The 20748-nt window shown below is 40.2% G+C and overlaps 1 long non-coding RNA gene across 1 annotated transcript; it reads right to left on the reverse strand.

The window, feature by feature from the left end:
* Window positions 1-272: 272 nt before the first annotated feature.
* On the reverse strand, window positions 273-20223 carry LOC110676215. Its single transcript, XR_002500177.1, has 3 exons — window positions 20096-20223; window positions 19703-20018; window positions 273-491 (listed from the first exon to the last, which is right to left on the reverse strand). It is a non-coding gene; the product is annotated as an uncharacterized LOC110676215 (long non-coding RNA).
* Between the last annotated feature and the right edge of the window lie 525 nt (window positions 20224-20748).

A 20748-nucleotide genomic window follows, 5' to 3' on the forward strand; every position in this document is an offset into this window, starting at 1 on the left:
ACAGTCATCAACCATCATCATCGCGAAAACTGACGCCAATGATTGAAAAATCCCAGGTCTCCTGTCATTTGACCAGGCTTCGTAAAATGGCTTATAGGGTTTATTCACAAATTTCATAACGCTGAAAATATCCGTTTTCGACACCCACCTACCCCCTAGTGACGCTTTTTATATGAATATTATCCAAATTTTGTATTGGCTGTAACATATTCAGGATACCCACCGACCCCCTTCAGCGTTATGAAATTTATGAATGGGCCCATACGGAATCATTTCAATTATCAATTATTTTTATTGCAGCATTTAGGTATTACATATTTATTGGAGAATTATTCAAATGCAGAGCATAAGGCTGGGAGGCTTCAAATCATGAATCCGAGGAACCGCAGTGAACCCTTCCAGATTAGATACGTGCACTCGAGGATGTGGTTTGGTTCCCTCAGCAACCAGTTCAATGATTCACAGAGCCCGTTCATGTTTTTCGTACCAATCTAAAACCAAAGAAAAGAAAATTTTGTATTAGTTTATACATGTTTAGGATTGTAGTATTTTGCATTAACAGATCGACAGGGGCATTCTTAGGTGCAAAGATTTCAACAAATTTGCTTCAGGAAATCTTCCTGCTATAAGTTTACCTAAAAATTTAGAAATTCTAAAAACAGTTTCCTCGTCTGATTGTTTGCAAGGAATTTCTCTTCTCGTCATCTAGTTGAAATTCCAACCACGGTTCCTCTGAGGTTTTCAAATTTATTTTCGCTAAAGAAGCCATTCGAGAATTCCGCGAGGAATTCCTGTACAGATTTCTTTTATCAAAAGATTATTGTAGGTGATTTGCATAATACAGTAACATTTCCCTAACTCGATATTGAAGAGATCATCGAGTTAGGGTGACTCCGAGATACAGAACACTTTTTTTTTAATTTTTGAGCAATTAAATTTTTATACAGTTTTCGATTTAGTCAAATTTACTGCACTGCTCAGTGATTTTCACCAGATTATAGTAAACTTAACAGATTTTTGTAGTCGGTTGAAAATTGTTGGTGCAGTTCTTAATTCTACCATGGCTTCGGTAAATTATTCAAGAAAATTTGTTTGCGTGAACGAAATAAGAATTCTCCTTTTCAAATTTCTCCTGTTATTACTTGAGAAGTTCCTTTCTAAACTTGTTCTATCTCTATAGAGATCCTGATGAATTTATCTAAGGAATACCTTATGTAAGAGCTTTTTTTTGGGAGATTCTTCCGAATGTCGTCAAGAGCTCCTTCTTTAAAAATATCTAAGTAATTCTTCCTGGCATTTTCGAATTTCTTCAATTTTTTCTCCAAGAATTGCTTTTGAGTTCTTCCTGCAATTTATTTAAAAACCCTGCAATTTATTCAGAAACCCTTTCAGAAATTCCATCAGTAGCTTCTTATCAATTCCTTAATGAGGAAATTTCTTAAATTGGATGGGGTTTCTCACTTTTATATTGCGCATTTCTTTCACCACTGGACTATCGCAGAAGTTTTTACAAGTGCGTAATCGCCAATAAAAGTGCGCAATGGCATCAAATCGGAAAGGTGTCTTCGGGGGACTTATTCTTTGTAAATCAGAGAATAAGTGCTCTGAAGACACCAATGTGATTCGATGCAAACCCGCACTTTTATTCACACCTTCGCACTTATGAGGCCGCAGTTCGCAGTCCAGTCCGCAGTCTTCTGAAATTCCGGCAAAGTTTGATTTTCACATGAATTTATTTTTTTAATCCCTCATTTTTTCAATTCTTGCACAGGCTACATTCCGATTTTTCCTGGAGGTCTATGTGAAATTGCTTCCAAACTTTATCAAGATATTATTTTTTGAAATTGCACAGAAATCTTTCTGGAATTCCTACAAGATCTCCTGTTAAATTTGACCAAAGGTTTTTGAACCAATGATAAATTCCATCTGGAGGTATCTTATGAAATTACTCCATAGGCTACTTTTGATATTTCTTTAGGAATTGCTTATGGAGTAATTATTTGAGTCCTTTTAATCATATATGAATTCCTCTTTAATAGCTTTTAAAAATGCTTGTTAAATTCCCTCTGGGTTTAATACTGCAAAAACTTAGAGTTTCATTTGAGATTCTTCCAAGATTTCCATATGAAGTTTAATAAATACATTTAAATGTTCCTCGAAATTTCATAGGGGATTCCGAAAGGATAGATTTTAAAAGTCCTATTTTTTATGAAATTTCATTAAAATTTATACAAAGGGTAAATCATGTATTTTGGACAGGCTCAGGATATGTCTGGGAACGGCGATCAATTTACTGCATAAGAGACTAATATATTATTACTTGATGTTACTTATATGCTTACTGTCTTGATGTACTTAGAATTTCTGGGGATAAAAAAATTAAAAACTGTAGCGTTTTTAGAGACCTGTTATATATTTCGGACACTAAATATACATTTTAGACGCCTTTATATATAATTTGAACAGGTTATCTCAATATCCATACAATGGTTTCTTAAAATTACGTTCATATCATAAAGTTTAAAGAGTTTACATGTGCATTATGCATTTTTCGCTTATTGGATGTGTATATTAATGATAATAATTTCATTTAATGCAAGCAAATATTATCAGATCCACGAAATTCGCCTGCACGTGCACATGCATGCGACATTTCAGTGTGTTTTATCAGATGGCCAAATTATATCTACTGAACAAAAACCATAATCTATTTTGGATATCATCTGATTTATGCCTTATAAACCCATGTTAAGATTCTACATAGACTTGGCTTTCATATTAGACATATTTCATCACATTACCACTTTTAAACCTTTTATGAATGCCAATTTTGAACGCTATTATTGCATTTGTTCTTGAGATGTACATTCTCATGAATTCATAGGTTTCACAGATTCTTTGTTCATACAATTTACGATTTTTATATTTTTGAAGCCATTTTGTAATTGTTATGAAAATTGTCATCATGATTTAGTAGCATAGTGTCTGAATAATGCAAAAGATGATTTTCCGTACATTTATTTCTCACCATCTCATTGTAAATGAGCATAACATGACTAGCCAAGCAAACCATTTTCGACCTTTTGTCATTTCGAAGTTTTGTTTTTCGACCTTTTGTCCATAAACCCCAAATTATATACGTGTCCAAGTTAAATACCCTGGTTCCTGCAGGAGTTCTTACCCAAGAAAATTCTTTCAGGAGCTTCTCCTGGAATTTTATCTATTGATTCCTTTTGGATTTTTTCCATAATTTATTTGATCTCAGGATTTTTTAAAAATCCTCGGGCTTTTAGAACTTATCCATAGTTTTTTTTTCTACTCAAGATACTTGAGAATTCTTTGAATAGGGTTTTCACACAATACACTAGGGATTTTTTATTTCTTCTACGAATTTTTCCATGTTTAGATCGAAAATTTTCAAAAAAATTATTAGTCTTTTTTTTTTCTCAAAAATTTTCTTTTTATTTTTTAATACTTTATGTAATCGCTTACCATTTTTTTTGAATTCATAAGATCTTGTATAAATCCTGCGAGAATTTATTCAAGAATTCTGAAAAATTTAGTGATGATTTATTTTTTATTCGGAGGATTTCTAGTCATAATCAAATATATTCAAAAATCCCACAGGGTTCGTAGTCACCAAGCGTCTTAAAAACTAAAAAATAAAAATAATCCATTCTGAAAAAAGGATCAAAACGAGATCATACAGGATCCAAATAAACAAAAAAAAGAAGATATAAAAGTTCTTATCGATATTTCTCAGATAATCCAACCAGACATTCCCTAAAGATATTTTCAACAGTTTTTTATGAATTTCTTTTGACATTACGACATTATTATAGTATGTTTTTGCATGATTTTCTCAGAAACTTAACATAATTTAACTCATGTATTTGCTCTAAGTTAGATACTTAGAAGATTTCTTCAGGAGTTCATTTAGTATTTTTACAGAGCAATTCCTTTAAGGTACCTGTAAGAATTAAGATAAATTTTCAGCCTAGTGATGATGTCCCAGCGGGGATTCGCTCATTGGAACACGACTGCCTTCCAAGTAGCGAATCCGACCCGTTAGGAAGACTGACAGCTGGTGAAAACGTTCCAGACTAACGCATCAGGAGAGCAAATCGTCATGAAACGCACATATACTAGGTAACTGGATCTAGGTAACTGATAACTGGTTCGGTAAGGTAACTAAGATAAAGTAACTGGGTTCGATTCCCGGTCGGTCCAGAATATTTTCCTAATGGTATTTTTTGGACTTTCCAGAGTATAGAATATCTCCGTACCTTAGCAGCTTTGGAAAAGAAAGCTCTTAGTTAAAACTGTGGAAGTACTCTTAACACACTTTAAACAGCTGATAAAAAGCTATGTACCAATAGGGATGTAATGCCAAGAAGAAGAACTTTTATGAATTAAAATTATTGAGGATAATTCCAGAAATCTTACACTGGAATTTCTTCAGGAAGTCCTGCATAAACTATTGAGAAAATTTCTAGAGAAAGTTCCAAGTCCTTCAGTAGTTTATCCTTTGATTTCCTTAGGATTTGTTCCATGATATTTTTTGGAATAATTCATCTCCAAATATCTCTCCAGAGTTTCTTCCACGATCATTAGAATTTTCTGCAAAAATTTCGCTATGGGTTTCTTTAAGATTTTAACCAAGAATTTCTCTAAGAATATCTTCAAGACTTACTCCAGAAATTCCTTTGAAGATTTTTTCAAACAATTCATCCAGGGATGTCTCTAGTGAGTTTTCGAGGATTTTATATAGAAATCACTGAAGAGATTTCTATATAAAATCCAGGAGATATTTTCTTAGATAATTTCTGTTGTAGCTTCTGTAGAAATTCCCAATAAACTTCTGCAAACACCTTCTCAAGAAATCCTGGATTCTTGGGGAAATCTTGGAGAATTCTATAGTTAAATTTCTAAGGTTATTTTTGAAAATTGTCAATCGAATATCAGATCTGGATTTAATATATCCAGCTGAATTAGCTTGTTTAGGGGTATCCAGTTTTTTACGTATTCTGATTCTACGTTGAAGCCCAATTTCAGCTGAAATCGCTCAAGAAATTTCTTGATAATCCCTTGCAGGAATTGTCTACAGCAACTTATGTTTGACTTTTCAACTGCGTACTGCGATCAGTGCAATCTTAGGCGATTCCATGACTGAATTTCCCACGTATTAATACAGTAACTCATGGAAGAGTTCCTAAAAAGCGCTAAAAGTAAATAAAAAATATACCTACGAAGGAACTACTTGAGGAATTATTTTATGATTAGGAATAGAGTGTTGGTACTTTTCAACAAAAATTGCTGGAAAATTTCACAGAAATTTCAGTAAGAATATCTGGAAAAATAATTAGAGGATGATTACTAGGAAAATGTTTACAAATAATTGTAAAAGGTTGTATGGTAGCGTTGGAATGTTGTAGAATTTCATGGAGCAGAGCATACAGTATCATGGATGGTCAATTGGCAAAGTAAGCTTTCAGTTAATAACTGTAGAAGTGCTCTTAAGAAGTGTACGGTTTCGGACTGGAATTCGAGAAATGGACTGTATTTATTAACGAAAATTAACAGTTTTTTATTAGCGTCGCGAGTTGCGTGTTCATAGCGCGGCGAACTTTCGAATACCAGAGAGATACAGTCAAGGTTGCGAAGAAAACTCAAAAATACACTTCAATGTAGAAATAGGCAAAAATAAAAGAAAGTATGCTACTTTTTGAAATGGCAGTTAGTCTGAACATCCTCCCCCGCGTTGCAGTTTCCTCGGAACTCAATCATCGAGAGGTAAAACCGCCAACTTCGCCGTCGTCCTGCTGAAAACACCGCTGTGCGTCTTTACCGTCACCGCCCTAGTTATTCCATCGGAACCCGGGTTGGCTCCAACCACTCTGCCTAAACGCCATTGTTGGGGTGGCACGTTCTCCTCCTTCAAAACGACTAAATCTCCGATTTTCACTTCAGTATGTTTGCGATTGTGCTTTGGTCTACGCTGTAGTTCTTGCAAATAATCTAATGACCATCTCTTCCAAAATTCGTTTCGCATTCTTTGGATGAGTTGGTAACGAGAGAGCGTATTCAACTTCACGTCATCAAGGGAAGGTTCCAGTATTGCAGTTAATTCTCGGCCAATGAGAATGTGTCCAGGTGTGATGGCCTTCAGGTCGCTTGGGTCAGAAGATTGAGGAACGAGCGGCCTTGAATTAAGAATAGCTTCGATCTGTGCAATCAAGGTATTCCACTCATCGTAAGTATACTTCGCATCGCCAACGACTCGTTTGATGTGATGCTTGGCCGATTTTATACCAGCCTCCCATATACCACCAAATTCTGGAGACCGCGCCGGGATGAAGTACCACTTGATCTCCTGAGGTAGGCAGTAGTTACTGAGAGCTAGTTTTGTATCCTGCTGATTGAAAAGAACGTACAGCTCGTGTAATGTTGAATTCGCGCCGACAAAATTTGTGGCGTTATCGGAATGTATTTGTGTGGGAACTCCACGACGAGCCACGAAACGCTTCAGTATGTTGATAAAAGCTTCGGTCGATAAATCTGCCGCCAACTCAATATGAATAGCTTTCGTCGTCATGCAAATAAATAGTGCGATGTACGTTTTCACATACACTGGTTTCCGAGGGTTACCTGTTTTGATGAGAAATGGCCCACCGTAGTCAACACCAACTCTCGAAAAGACATCAGATTGTGTCACACGAAACTTTGGCAGGTCACCCATGTAGCGCTTGACGTCCGGTGGAGTGATCCTAAAACACCGAACACACTTCCGAAGTTGTTTCTGAATCACATTTCGGCCGTCCACTATCCAGAACCGCTGTCGAAGTGCCGACAACAAACCACTGGGTCCGATGTGCAGGTACGTTTCATGGAAATCGTTGATAATGATCTTTGTTACATGATGCTTCGGAGGAAGTATTATCGGATGCCGTCGTTCATGTTGGAGTATGCAATGGTTGTGCCTCGTATGCAAAGCGGCAACACTGAATTTGTAGAATGTGGAGAATGAGGCTGCGACGCATGCGCCGGTAGGGCAGGCGGCGAGCGCGCCAAATGTGAGCGAAGAAAGGGAGAATGAAAGAATTGCATTCATCCGTAATGTGATGTTCGATCCGTTCAGACGTGTTTATTAAAGCTTTCTCGTTGCGTACAGTAGTCAAGTTGTAGTTGTTTCTTTCCTACCGAAATCCTGGTTCCGCGTTCCGCTTCGGTGACCCTGTTCTGCGTTGTGGTGTGTCCACCTCTGCCCAACAGGTTATTGGCCCAGCAGTGCCGAAGGGAAAGTTCCGGATTGCGTAGGAAAAAGGTTCCGAGAGAGCGAAAGTGATCACGCCGTGTGTGAGTGTGTGTGAGTTGTTTCTCCGCGGTGGTGATTTTGCTAGGACAAAATGGCGGATGTGAACAAGTTTGCGTTTGCCAGACTGAACAATCAGAACTGGCAAATATGGAAGTTCAGGATGGAGATGCTCCTGACGAGAGAGGAACTATGGTATGTGGTCGGTGATGCGATGCCGGCTGTAGTGACCGATCAGTGGACGAAGGACGATAGGAAAGCTCGTGCCACTATCGGATTGTGTATTGACGATAACCAGTTTGCACTGGTGAAGGAAGCAAACAGTGCAAAAACGTTTTGGGATCAGTTGCGTGGTTATCACGAGAAGAACACGGTAACGTCACGTGTGTCTTTGTTGAAGAAATTGTGTTCGTTGAATCTCGCGGAGGGATGTGACCTTGAGAATCATCTGGTGGTGTTGGACGATTTGTTCGACCGTTTGACGAATGCAGGCCAACAGCTGGAGGAATCGCTGCGGATTGCGATGATCCTGCGTAGCTTGCCTGATTCGTACGGTGGTTTGGTGACGGCGTTGGAGAGTCGTGCCGATGCGGACATCACGATGCAGCTTGTGAAATCGAAGCTGATCGATGAGTTTGAACGTCGGAGAGAGCGTTCCAGCGAAATGCAATGTGAGACGAAGGCGATGAAAAGTGTTGTTGTGCGAAACGAAGTGCAAAGCGTGGGTGGACTCGGCAATAGAGCACCAGTGAGAAGATGCTACTTTTGCGACAAGCCCGGTCATTTGCGTCGCAACTGTCGTTCGTTTATGCTAGCGAAGCAGGAGCTAGAGAGAGAAAGCGAAGAGAAGAAGAAACCGGACGACAGAGTGCGTGTGAGGCAAAACGCGAGACAAGCGACGGACGAAAATTGCGGTGCCAGTGTGTGCTTCATGGCGGGAGTGGATCAGCAAAAGTGCTGGTACATTGACAGTGGAGCAAGTCGGCACATGACGAGCGATAGAAGCTTTTTCAAATCGCTGAAAGAAAGAAAAGGCCCGAGTGTAGTGTTAGCGAACGGAAAAGTGGTTACCGCCGCTGGTTGTGGCGAAGGTGTTGTGTACGGTTTGGACGGAAATGGAAACAGAGTTGAGGTGAAGCTTACCAACGTCTTGTATGTTCCGTCGTTAAAGAGTGGACTTGTGTCAGTGGACAGATTGACGGCGAAAGAGTTCTCAGTGAAATTTAAGAAAGATGGTTGCGACATTTGCGATACATTCGGGAAGAAAGTGGTTATTGGAGAAAAGTCAGGGCCATTGTATCGGCTGAAGTTGGCGAAAGTTGAGAAGAAAGTGGAGGGCCAGTGGCCGATAATTGGCGAGAAGAAGACAACGAAGGGAAGAAGTTCACCAGTCGGTGTGGTGAGCTGGTATTCGGAGATGAAGCCAAATAGAGCCGATGATGAACGTGAAGAAGAATACTTCGATGCGGACACTTCAAGCGAGGAAGTGGAGCCGCTGCATGTGGCGGAGTCCAACAGTGGAAGCCCAGATTCGGATGCTGATAACTGGAGGGAAGTTCGGCGATCCAGGAGGAGTAATCGTGGAGTCCGACCTGGCCGGTTGGTTGATTACGTTGTCGATGCTTGAAGCAGGAGGAGATTAACCCGGCATGGAAGGCAAAGAGGATGTGGACGAGTACGAGGACAACATTGAGGAGGAGTGTTGGAGTATGCAATGGTTGTGCCTCGTATGCAAAGCGGCAACACTGAATTTGTAGAATGTGGAGAATGAGGCTGCGACGCATGCGCCGGTAGGGCAGGCGGCGAGCGCGCCAAATGTGAGCGAAGAAAGGGAGAATGAAAGAATTGCATTCATCCGTAATGTGATGTTCGATCCGTTCAGACGTGTTTATTAAAGCTTTCTCGTTGCGTACAGTAGTCAAGTTGTAGTTGTTTCTTTCCTACCGAAATCCTGGTTCCGCGTTCCGCTTCGGTGACCCTGTTCTGCGTTGTGGTGTGTCCACCTCTGCCCAACAGTTCAAACGCTAGGTCCGCATGTTTGATTCTCCCACCTACACGTAGTATTCCAGCTTCATATAACGGGTTCAGGAAACGTAAATCACCAACATATTTATCGTTCACATTCTGCGTTGTTTGGTAGTGCTGTATTTGCTTGATGTCCTTTGCGTAATGTTGCCGTTGCACAAAGCTGACGATCATGTAAAGGCTTGCTTGATATTCTTCAACCGTAGGGAACGGTTCATCATCATATGCTGTTCGTGTCTTCCTGCATTTCCGAATGAATCGTGCTACGTAAGCCATCACTCTCCGCAGTTTGCGAAAAGAGCTGTATCGGTAGAGAACAGGAAACTCATCTGGTCGATTGTTGACTACAAGTGTAACTGCTTTAACATCTGGTAATTCAATTTCATCTGCAGACTCAAATTCCGGGTAAGCAGCGGATCGCAAGAACGACGGGCCGTGCCACCAAACATCGTTATGCTTCAGCTCCTCTGGGAGGATACCCCTGGACACTATATCCGCTGGATTCAGTGCTGATCGGACGTACCTGTACTGGTAACCATTGGTACACCTTTGTGCCTCGGCTACACGATTGGCGACGAACGTGGTGAGCTCGTGGGGCGATTTCTTCAGCCAGCAAATAACAATTTGGGAATCCGTCCAAAGAACGATACTTTCGAATTCCAAATGAAGCGCCGAAGTAACAGCTTTTACTAGCCGGCACATTAGCAGAAACGCACATAGCTCCAGGCGAGGTATTGTCTGATTTGGAGCCACTTTAGATTTACTTGTCAGAAGATGCACTTCAGCGGAACCATTTGGAAGAACAGAACGCACGTATACACATGTACCGTAGGCTGCCAAGGAAGCATCCGAGAAGGCGTGTAATTCCAAGGCAATTCGATTGTTTGCTAGGACGTGTCGATTGATTGTCATTCCAGCTGTATTCATTAGACTCGTAACGAAGGTGATCCATTTATCCCGCTGCTCTTCTGGCACTTCTTCGTCCCAGCCGATTTTAAGTTTCCACAGTTCACGCATGAGAAGCTTAGTAACCACCGTGGCGGGTGCAAACAACCCAAGAGGATCGTATATTTTCGAAACCTCGGACAGAATATGTCGTTTGGTGATAGAGGTTTGTTGTTGAATCGGATTGATCCTGAATGCCAGTTCGTCCGACGACGGGTTCCAAAGCAGGCCAAGCGTTTTGATGATGTCATTGACTCCACTAATTTCCATTGGGGCTTGCTTTTCTCGTAGCTCTTCCGGAATTGTTTCTAGAAACTCTGCTGAATTAGAGCACCATTTGTGTAGTTGAAATCCTCCACACTTCAGCAATTGTGTCAGTTGTTCAGCCGTAGTTTGAATCTCGTTCACAGTGTCACCTCCCGACAAAACATCGTCCACATAGAAATCTTGAATAACAACCGCAGCAGCTAGTGGAAAATTTGAGCCTTCGTCAGCAGCTAATTGATTCAAAGTACGTGTGGCTGCGAACGGTGCTGACGCGGTGCCATACGTCACTGTTGTCAAATCGTACGTTTTGAGGGAATCTGTAGGATTCTTTCGCCAAACAATCCTCTGGAACTTTGTATCGTCGTCGTGGATCCTGATTTGGCGATACATTTTAGAGATGTCGCTCGAGAAGACGTATCGATGGATTCGGAACCGCATCATAATATTCAGTAATGATTCTTGCACGACCGGTCCGATCATGAGAAGATCATTAAGCGACACACCAGAAGATGACTTTGCGGATGCATCAAAAACCGTTCGAAGTTTGGTGGACGATGAAGACGGTTTTAAAACGGCATGGTGAGGTAGATAAAAGTTTGGAGTACTGATAACCTCGTGTTCTGGAGTCTCTTCACAGTGATGAAGCTCTATGTATTCCACCATGAAGGAATCGTATTGCTGTTTCAGCTCCGTGTTGTTACTCAAACGCCTTTCCAAATGCTCGAACCTCTTGACTGCTTGCTGACGTGACTCACCAAGTTGGTCAGCATTGTCGCGGAAAGGCAGCCTGACCACGTAGCGACCGGTCGAATCTCTCGTTGTTGTCTGCTGATAATGTTGTTCACACAATTCCTCTTCGCTCGATAGCTTTGAAGCCGTTGGAACCTCTTCCAATTCCCAAAAACGTTGGATCAACTGCTCGAGTTCTTGATGATCAGAATCGGAGAGAGTTGCATTGCAGTCTTCACGTTGACGATACGACGAATGTCGCGACACTGGACCAGATACGACCCACCCTAGTGTGGTCTCTTGTAGGACAGGTAATCTGTCGCCAAGTTGAATTTGTCCACTCTTCAGGGTGCGGTAAAACAATTCTGCGCCGATGAGAAGGTCGATACGTTGGGGCTTATTGAAATCTGGATCTGCCAGAACGGCTTCCTCCGGAATAATCCAATCAGACACGTTGAGTTTGCTTGCTGGAATAATGCTGGCAATCCTAGGTACGATGAGACATTCGATGTGTTGAGAGTACTCGTTGATACGTGAGCCAAATTGAACAGATAACTTGTGCTTGATTGGCGTCTGTTTTCCGTTGACACCAACTACACTAGTAGAGCATCGGGTTCGGGTGATTCCAAGGAGATTGGCCATTGCTTCCGTAATTAGATGCAGCTGCGATCCAGAGTCTAGTAAAACACGGCACAGTTTGAACTGGCCATGTACATCAAGTATGTTTACCACAGCTGTCGATAGTAGCACTGTTTTCTGTTCGATTGTATTTTCGGCGCAATTGAGGGTTACCACGTTGCTCGTATTTGTCGAAGCATTGCCGGTTTCAGGAGACTGAACATCGCTTGGTTTGCTAGTATCATCACTTGGCTTCGGGACGTCAATGTGTAGAACCGTGTGATGTCGTTTGTTGCAGTCTCGGCAAGAGTGCTTCGACGTACATTTTGCAGTCATGTGCCCTTTTCTCAAACAATTGTAGCATACGCCAGCTTGCTTTGCTTTGGCGTTCCTGTCGGTAGCAGAAAGTTTAAGCAGCTCTTCACATTGGTGGTTGAAATGTGCCTTCTCACAGAAAACGCATTTCGTCTCGCTAGTCACTGTCAAAGTAGTGGACTTCGCATGTGACTTTTGTGGGTGCATTGGAGCACTCGCACTGGATTTCTGCTTAATCTTTTGCTGACTGGCCTCTACTCTCTCGAGAACTTGAGTGTGCTTTTCCAAGAAGGAAATCGTATCGGCGTATGTGGGAATCACACCGTGTTTGTTAGTAGCTTCCCACGTCTTTTTCGTTTCGAAATCGAGCCGAGAGGCAATCATGTTGACCAACAGAATGTCTGAGAGGCCTAGTACGTCGTACCCGTGGTATCTGAGCGAATCGACATGCCTCACGCATTCTTCGATTAGTTCCCTCAACTGCTTACCACTTTCCTGAGTCATCGGCTTCAGCTGGAGCAACCGAGTAGCATGAATGTCCACGATTTTCCGTTTGTCCTCGTATCGTTGCTGTAGAAAATTCCAAGCACCGTCAAAATTGTTTTCGTTGATGAACTGCTGGTTAATCGCGCCGGCTGCATCCCCGACAAGACACTTATCCAAGTGATATAGCTTTGTAGCAGCATCCTCGGTTGGGCACTTCTTCATAATGTCCAGAAACATCGATTTAAACTTGAACCAATGCTCTGAGTTGCCGTCGAACGTTGGTAGCGGCGTATGCGGTAAAACGGACTGTTGAACTCGTATCTGTTGCGCACTTGGTACCAGCTGGCGACCAGAATCTATGTGAAATTCCGCTCGTTTCCTGTGTCCGTCTACTTGCCTGCATACTTCCGCCCGCACTTCCGTATACAGCTCTTCGAACAGCAAATACTTTTCCTCCTCATCCTCCTGTTTGTTCGGTGTGACAGCAAAATCTTCGCCTGACAATCGTTCATGTCGATGTATGCAGCATCAATCGTACGTAGGAAAGTATCGAGAACGTACTCGTTGACTGGAGTCTGTTCATCGTCCGCTTTTATGAGGTTAGTTTTGATGCGTGCAACCTTCGCCGAAATGAATTCGCATCGTCGTTGGAGCGCCTTCAATTCTTCCGCCATTTTCTTCCGTCGTTCGGCGTCGGCCTTCGCCACTTTTTGCTGCCGGACTGTAGGAATTATCGGAATTTTCGAGCTGCGACGAGTGTTGACCGGCATCGAATAATTCGCGAAAACGACCGATTATTCCATATCCGCGATCGAACGGACCAATAATGTACGGTTTCGGACTGGAATTCGAGAAATGGACTGTATTTATTAACGAAAATTAACAGTTTTTTATTAGCGTCGCGAGTTGCGTGTTCATAGCGCGGCGAACTTTCGAATACCAGAGAGATACAGTCAAGGTTGCGAAGAAAACTCAAAAATACACTTCAATGTAGAAATAGGCAAAAATAAAAGAAAGTATGCTACTTTTTGAAATGGCAGTTAGTCTGAACAAGAAGCCTAATCTGAGGAGCAGGCTCTGTCTCTTTTGTTACGTAACTTCAGAAAGAATCAGTGATAACATAGTCTTAATATCCATTAAACATTTCCAGAATTACTTAGCCTTAGCTTTATCAGAATTTGAGAAATTTCAAAATATGCCTAATGGATTTTTTTTAATAAAATTTTCAGCGTTTTCAAATAGTTCAAACACAAAACAAAAGAAATATAACTCCTTTTTTATTTTTTTCAAAACTCTAGCCTTTGGCCGAATACCGGATAGTTGAAATAACATTCGGCCAAATAAATAATAACTTAATATTTATTCGGCCAAACAAAATCTATATATTTGGCCGAATAACACCCTGATGCTGGTCCAATTTTTTAAAAAATACTTTTTATAATCTTTGATTAAAACAAAAAGCGAGGTGTTTTGACCAGGGAAAGATTCATCGGTAAAGAATCGAACTCAGTATGAATGGGAATAAATGAGTCTTCTCGAGCTTTTGAAACCGTTTGCAGAATTTACGAAAATCGTAAGTTCTGAGGATTTCTGTATTTCTGAAGTTTCTGACTTCTGAACGTGCTTCATAGAAATATGTGCAAACAGACCGCAGACTACTGCCTCGCATAATTATAAAGGAAGAACGTGAACAGTAGGTGTCGCAAAAATATGGAAAGTCCTGATAATTGATGGGTTATATAAAAAGTGTAAATGTCCAAACGCATCAAACTACTTCGCAACTTCTACAAGATTAGTAAAAGGTTGATTTACAGAAAAAGGCTTGTGTATTTAGCAGCTTAATGCCATAGAACGGAGAAATTCTCAATTTTATAATATTTGGCATCCATAAAAAAATCAATATGCGATTACTTGAATTAATCGTTTGAACTTTTAAACTTTCCTTCGTTTCTTGAAACCTAATATCCTATTACAATTTAGTATATTTTGTTATTATTCGGTCACTATACGGCCTATTCGACCGAATAACAGATTTTATTATTCCGCTGACCGAATAATCGGCAAAATCAAAATAATCGAGATATTCGGTCGGCCGAATATTCGGTACATCTCTAGTACTAATGAGTTACAAAGAATATCGAATGTTGAAACATTGGAACAAATGTCACATAAAATAATTAATAATTTAAGACAAAAATCGTTGCAATCTTCTATTGCCACGATTAATGTGTTATATATTTAGATCAAGTTAGGTTAAGTAAATTTATTTGTTTTTCTCTCTTGAGAGCAGGTTAAGTTAACTCTTCTGTAAAAATTCTGGGCTGCTACTGCAAATGAAGTATAATGTTGTTAACCACATGTTAACAAAAGCTTAATTTTGTTTTACCAAATTAAGATGATAGTGCTGTCCAACACAGAACATCTAGATATAAGAAATTAATGTAATATAATTAGAAGGATTTGTTCAATGCTTGTATCTTGTATCTTTTGGATGTCAAATATTAATTATTACAAAACTAGCAAAACTATATTTAATAAAATTATTAATATTTTTTATATGGTATTCAGTTGGAGCTGCCTGACAGCTTAACTTGTCAAGGCTGAACCCTCGGTCTGATTTTTGCCAAGTTTCCCCTCTACCAGGACCAATACTCAGACGGACTAGGCTATGGTGCCCACATGAACACTGTTTGTTATTAGTATTGTGACGTGGTAGTTTTTGAAAAATACCCATATTCCCTTGCTTCTGAGAAAAGGAAGCATTGTGAAAATCAGCAGCTCCATCAGAATTTGTTTGAAATAGTAGTGCAGTAGTGTCATTACTAATACTGTCTACTCGAAATGATTTTCTGCTAATCTGCTAATCTGCTAATATCAACGCACCCCCTAGCCATGGCCAATCTGCGTTGTTTACACAAACATCCCTATAAACCCCCCTATAAACGCCCGACGCCCACCGATGACAGAGTGGGTAGGCTCGCACCATCGTCCCGCCCTTCTTACCTATTTTTCAGATAGGCAGTTCTGTCAGGGTGTAAATAGTTATTATTATGCATGTAATCAAACCGATTTACGACCTTCCACGTGTTAACGGTATGCGTATCTTCCTGTTGTGACATCACTTCTCCACAATGGCTTGGAGGTTTCCTTCTTCATTTCGGTTGTTCTGGAAAGATAATAAAACAAGGAAAGGAAGGGGCCACATCACTCCACAGAATGGCGGCCCATCTGATATTAGTTTGTGTTAAATAATTATTGTTGTGAGTAGAGATCCTGAAAGGGAGAAATGCGAGTAGGCGGTAAGCCGCCAATCGAACCGTCAAAATCCCTTTTCAAAATGCTTTTCATGTGCTAAGTAACTTGTAAACTCCTACTCAATTATGTTTTGTTGGCCTGCACGTTTTATTTAGACACAATTTTTATTTAGAAAACTATTTGGATCCAAGATTTTAGGTGCAGATTGAGCATGTTTGATAAACAAGCATCCTGTTTTCAGTTAAAGAAAGTTTAAAAAGTTGATGATTCTGTCATTTATACTAGCTATATACAAGAATTCACTGAATAAGTTTCAACGCGCGATTATAATACTTCAGTTTTTGTGCTGTTGTATTGGTGTATGTAGTGGGAAACCAATCAGTTTGGTGATTCTAACGGTAAAAAATAGCACGACGAAAGGAAAGTTGATAATCTATCATCATTATGATTTCAGTCCTAATTTCATGATCCGTTTAATAAATTCCGCGTATGATTCGGCAATTTCAACAATTTATACATGTGTATTCGAAGAAAACAGACTATGAGCATTTATTACCTTGCAGATATTTATCATTTTCTACAGCCTAATTTAATAATTCCTACATTGGTTGTAACAAAAATTTGATCTTGGGATGTTGATTTGCCTCCTAATCATAGTTTCGACAATAGTCACATGCTTACTATCCCTTATGGCAGTGTTGTTGATTCTATTGTCTATCGCTCATCAGTTTCGCGCCACCCGGCAGGGACTTGGTCCTATGTACCCAATACTCTGCTGTGTCTTAACTTCACGCAATACATTCTGTAGATGTGTGATACAGTTTGCGGAATATTATGATTTATCACTTCGTTCAGATGGAAAATTCTGTTATGGTACCATATTCACATATCAGATAACTCCCACCTGGAACGATGTAATACATCGGAGACATGTAGATTCAGATGTATGTATACGATCTATGCTTAGTTCGGCTCTGATCGACAGGCAATCAGTGTATTCAGTTTTTCAACTAGCTTGAAGCGATGAACGTTTCAAGACAAGCTCTCCACTATATCTGCTAGCAATCACCGGTCGTCGATAGACATTTCGGTTCTTTTCTGCTGAAGAAAGATCCGATTGTATGCCAAAGACTATGGCTCATGCTTTTCAATACAGCTGGAAAAACAAGAACTACACCCAGCACCAAATAGTACGTAACTATGAGGCGGACCGGAAGGTTTGATGAGCAATCCCCACCAATACTGTCTACTCGAAATGATTTTGTCATTTAAGTGCTATTCTGATTACTCCTGTCTTTTACGTAAGATTAGAGTCCTAAATGTCAATTGTCGTCAAGTCTTAACAAAAATAGGCTGTTTAGTAGTAGTTCAAGTTAATTTCATTTTTTGTTGTTAAAAGTATTTATTGATCATTACGTTCATATATTCTTAAAGAAAAAAGCCACTTTCTTTGTATGTTCAACAATTTCTCGAAACTAGCAAGTGTATCCTAATGATCGATCTCAGCGTCTTACTTTCCATAGTCATTTTTATAGTGAATATTTAAGATTAAAGTTGCCTTAGACTTCTATTACAGTCTCTTACAAGATTCACTTTTCGGTGGCAAATGCAATGCTTCACAACGCCTACTTTCTACTTGTAAATTTTGCGAAAATGAAGCTGGAATTAGATTATTTATACCGTTGTTACAAAAGAGGCATTTCTTATTATGGCAATGTAAAAACCATATTAAAATAAGGTTGTCGCCACTCATTTCTACTCAGTGAATCTACTAGTAATTTTCCTCAAAGTAATATTCCCTACGTCGTACATGATGACGATGTTTCTCGTTAGCTAATAGTAAGAGTGGCTACGGATCATCCTGGTTAGGGGCGGTCCATTAATTACGTAAGGCAAATTTCGGGGTTTTTCAACCCCCCCTCCCCCCATGGTAAGATTTTTTGTATGAAAATCAAAAATAAATTGTATGGCGCGTAAGAAATCTCAGACCCTCCCTCCCCCCATAAACCCTTACGTAATTAATGGACAGCCCCTTAGCAAAAGGCAAACTGATCGACACCAATAGTATTAATGTCTAGCCATTCCCTTGCTCAACACATGGCAAAAAAGAAAATCTTAAAATTAATCGAATGGCCCACTACAGGAAAAGATTGCTACACTTTACAAATTATAAATTTTGAAATTCTGAAATCACAACAAGCAGGTCACACTACTCCAATATGCAAAATCCCTCCACGGGCCGCACAAAACCTGGTTGAGGGCCGCAGTTTTGTGACCACTGTTTTGAACTCTTATGGGAAGTATGCACTTCAACAGAAAAGTAATCGCCTATCTCGATGCGTAGGAAATTTCTTGCAAGAAATGATCAAGAAAAGCATTTTTCTTTGATCGCAGTACGCAGTTGAAAAGAAATGTCATTTCAAATGGAGCTCACCGTAGAAAATTTCTTGACCAAATAGAAAAATCGTTCATATTATATTGTTGAAATTGTATGTCTGATTTGCTGTAAAAAATTCATTCAAATGGGTCAATAAATAACTGAGATCTGGCCTTCCATAGTTGACCATTTTGTATGGAAAATCAAACAAGTTTCAAATGTTTTGTCCAATACTGTGTAGGGCCGGATCCTATTCTTGGCACTTTTGATTCACTTCGGCAGTGGGGTTTTTTGGAAGCTACTCAGCTCATATTTGGTCATATAGGCGTCGTATTGAAGTGCTTCTAATTGCAAATTTTCAGACAAATCGGCCGAGAAAAAACCCTCGTGCCAAAGTGAATCATGGAAGTGCCCAAGTAACTCTGCACCCTACTTGGTAGAATTTTCGGAAATATGTCTTTTCCTTTACCTGATTGAAAGTTTTGTAACTAACAGGCTGAATGAATGAATAAAATTACAAACTTCTTAGATGAGTTTCAAAAGAACACCTTAAGAACTTAGGAGAAGTATTCCTTAAAACACCTTGAGAAGTATTCCTCAGTAGTAGAAGACATTACTGTGGAGTTACATGATATGTTCTAGCTATTTTGATAGGGACAGTTCTGAAGAACTGATTGTGTATTTTTACATAGACCCATCTGCACGCAGACTCCTGAGAAGATAACTCAGGGAATGTGAGGATGCCGCACAACCAACTTTGTACTCACCCAAACCCTTCCATGTATTGTAGATGTGTACCGAATACACAAACCCTAAGGAGCCTTAGCATCAGAAACTTTTCTCCTCGGAACCTCCTTGCGGTACTTATTCGGGGAGGTGCCAGCATAGACTTAAAGAGTGCCAGAGTGATGGTGCCAGTGCATATATCACTTTAACACATCCTAGCCGGGGCCTTCCTTAGCCGAGTGGTTAGAGTCCACGGCTACAAAGCAAAGCCATGTTGAAGGTGTCTGGGACCGATTTCCAGTCGGTCTAGGATCTTTTCGTAATGGGAATTTCGTTGACTTCCCTTGGCATAGAGTATCATCGTACCTGCCAAGCCAGCCACACGATATACGAATGCGAAAATAGCAACTTTGGCAAAAAAAGCTCTCAATTAATAACTGCGGAACTTTTCATAAGAGCACTAAGCAGAGAACCAGGCTCAGTCCCAGTGAGGACGTAATGCCAAGAAAAAGAACATTCTTGCCGTTTTAAATATTGTTACAGAGGACTAACCTCGGCAGGGCTAATCCTCTGGCATAGGCGCTGCCATTCCAGCATAATTTGAGTGTTTGTACTTACTAGATTACCATTGATTTTCACCTACTTACCTGTATCGTTATCGTTGGTTGGCTGTATTAGGGATTCACCGGATCGGGCATTCATGGATGTATTTGGTTACATTCTCCAGCTCATCCAGGTGCACAACAAAAATCCGTAGGCTTCTCTGCCATTGTACTTCCATCCTCCTGTCATGGGGAAACTTCCCCACTTCCCCCAATACCTACGTTCGGACTTGTATTCCAAATCTGTTCCTTCCATCCTGGATGTGAGTGGCACCGGAACCTTCTGCTTCCGAACGAGGAAGGTGATGGATCCGAAGAAAGTGTCCGAATTTACAGCTACTGCGACCGAGATGAGCCGTACCTGTTGAAATTGAAACGAAATATTAGTATCTTACGTGTAAAACTCGTTCTAAGGAGATTTTTTCCAATAAAACTTACCAAAAGCCGCAACGAAACTCAAAACAACACGAACTGCAACATCGACCGCCATGATGCGCAAAACAAACTATGGCAGTGTTGCGAGACTTACTATCGCATCAATGAGAGATGCAAAATAACATTCGAATCTGTGTAATATGACAACGTTCGTCAGAATGACTTGGTTGCAGCGGTTTGTGTGTAATATTTCTATATTTTAGATGTGAATATTACGCAAGAACCATGTAATGAGAAATGATAATCTTGTTTCCGTGTAATTTCAGGGCGATGTAATATAACATCAAAAATATGCTATTATGCATCTGATTTTTGCTGTTACATCGGATTTTCATTACATCGGATGAATTACATCGATGCAAATTACATTATTTTTTGCTGTGTAGCTGCAGCTGTGGAAATCCGAATTTCTCGATTTCCAACATGTTAAGTGATTCCCAAACAGTATGACGTATCTGCTGATTAAAATTTTATGTATTGATTTTGCATATAGGTCGCTTTACTATGAGCATATGTACGGTGTATGTGCTAGAATGAAAAATGTTGACAGTTGAGTCGCTCTAGAAACGTAGGGTGTATGTAGCCAAATTAAAACACTGAGTAAAGTGCACATAGGGTAGAATTGAAATTTATTTCAAAAAAGCGAAAAATGGTTT

Source organism: Aedes aegypti, chromosome 2, assembly GCF_002204515.2.
Source record: "Aedes aegypti strain LVP_AGWG chromosome 2, AaegL5.0 Primary Assembly, whole genome shotgun sequence".
Classification (NCBI taxonomy): domain Eukaryota; kingdom Metazoa; phylum Arthropoda; class Insecta; order Diptera; family Culicidae; genus Aedes; species Aedes aegypti.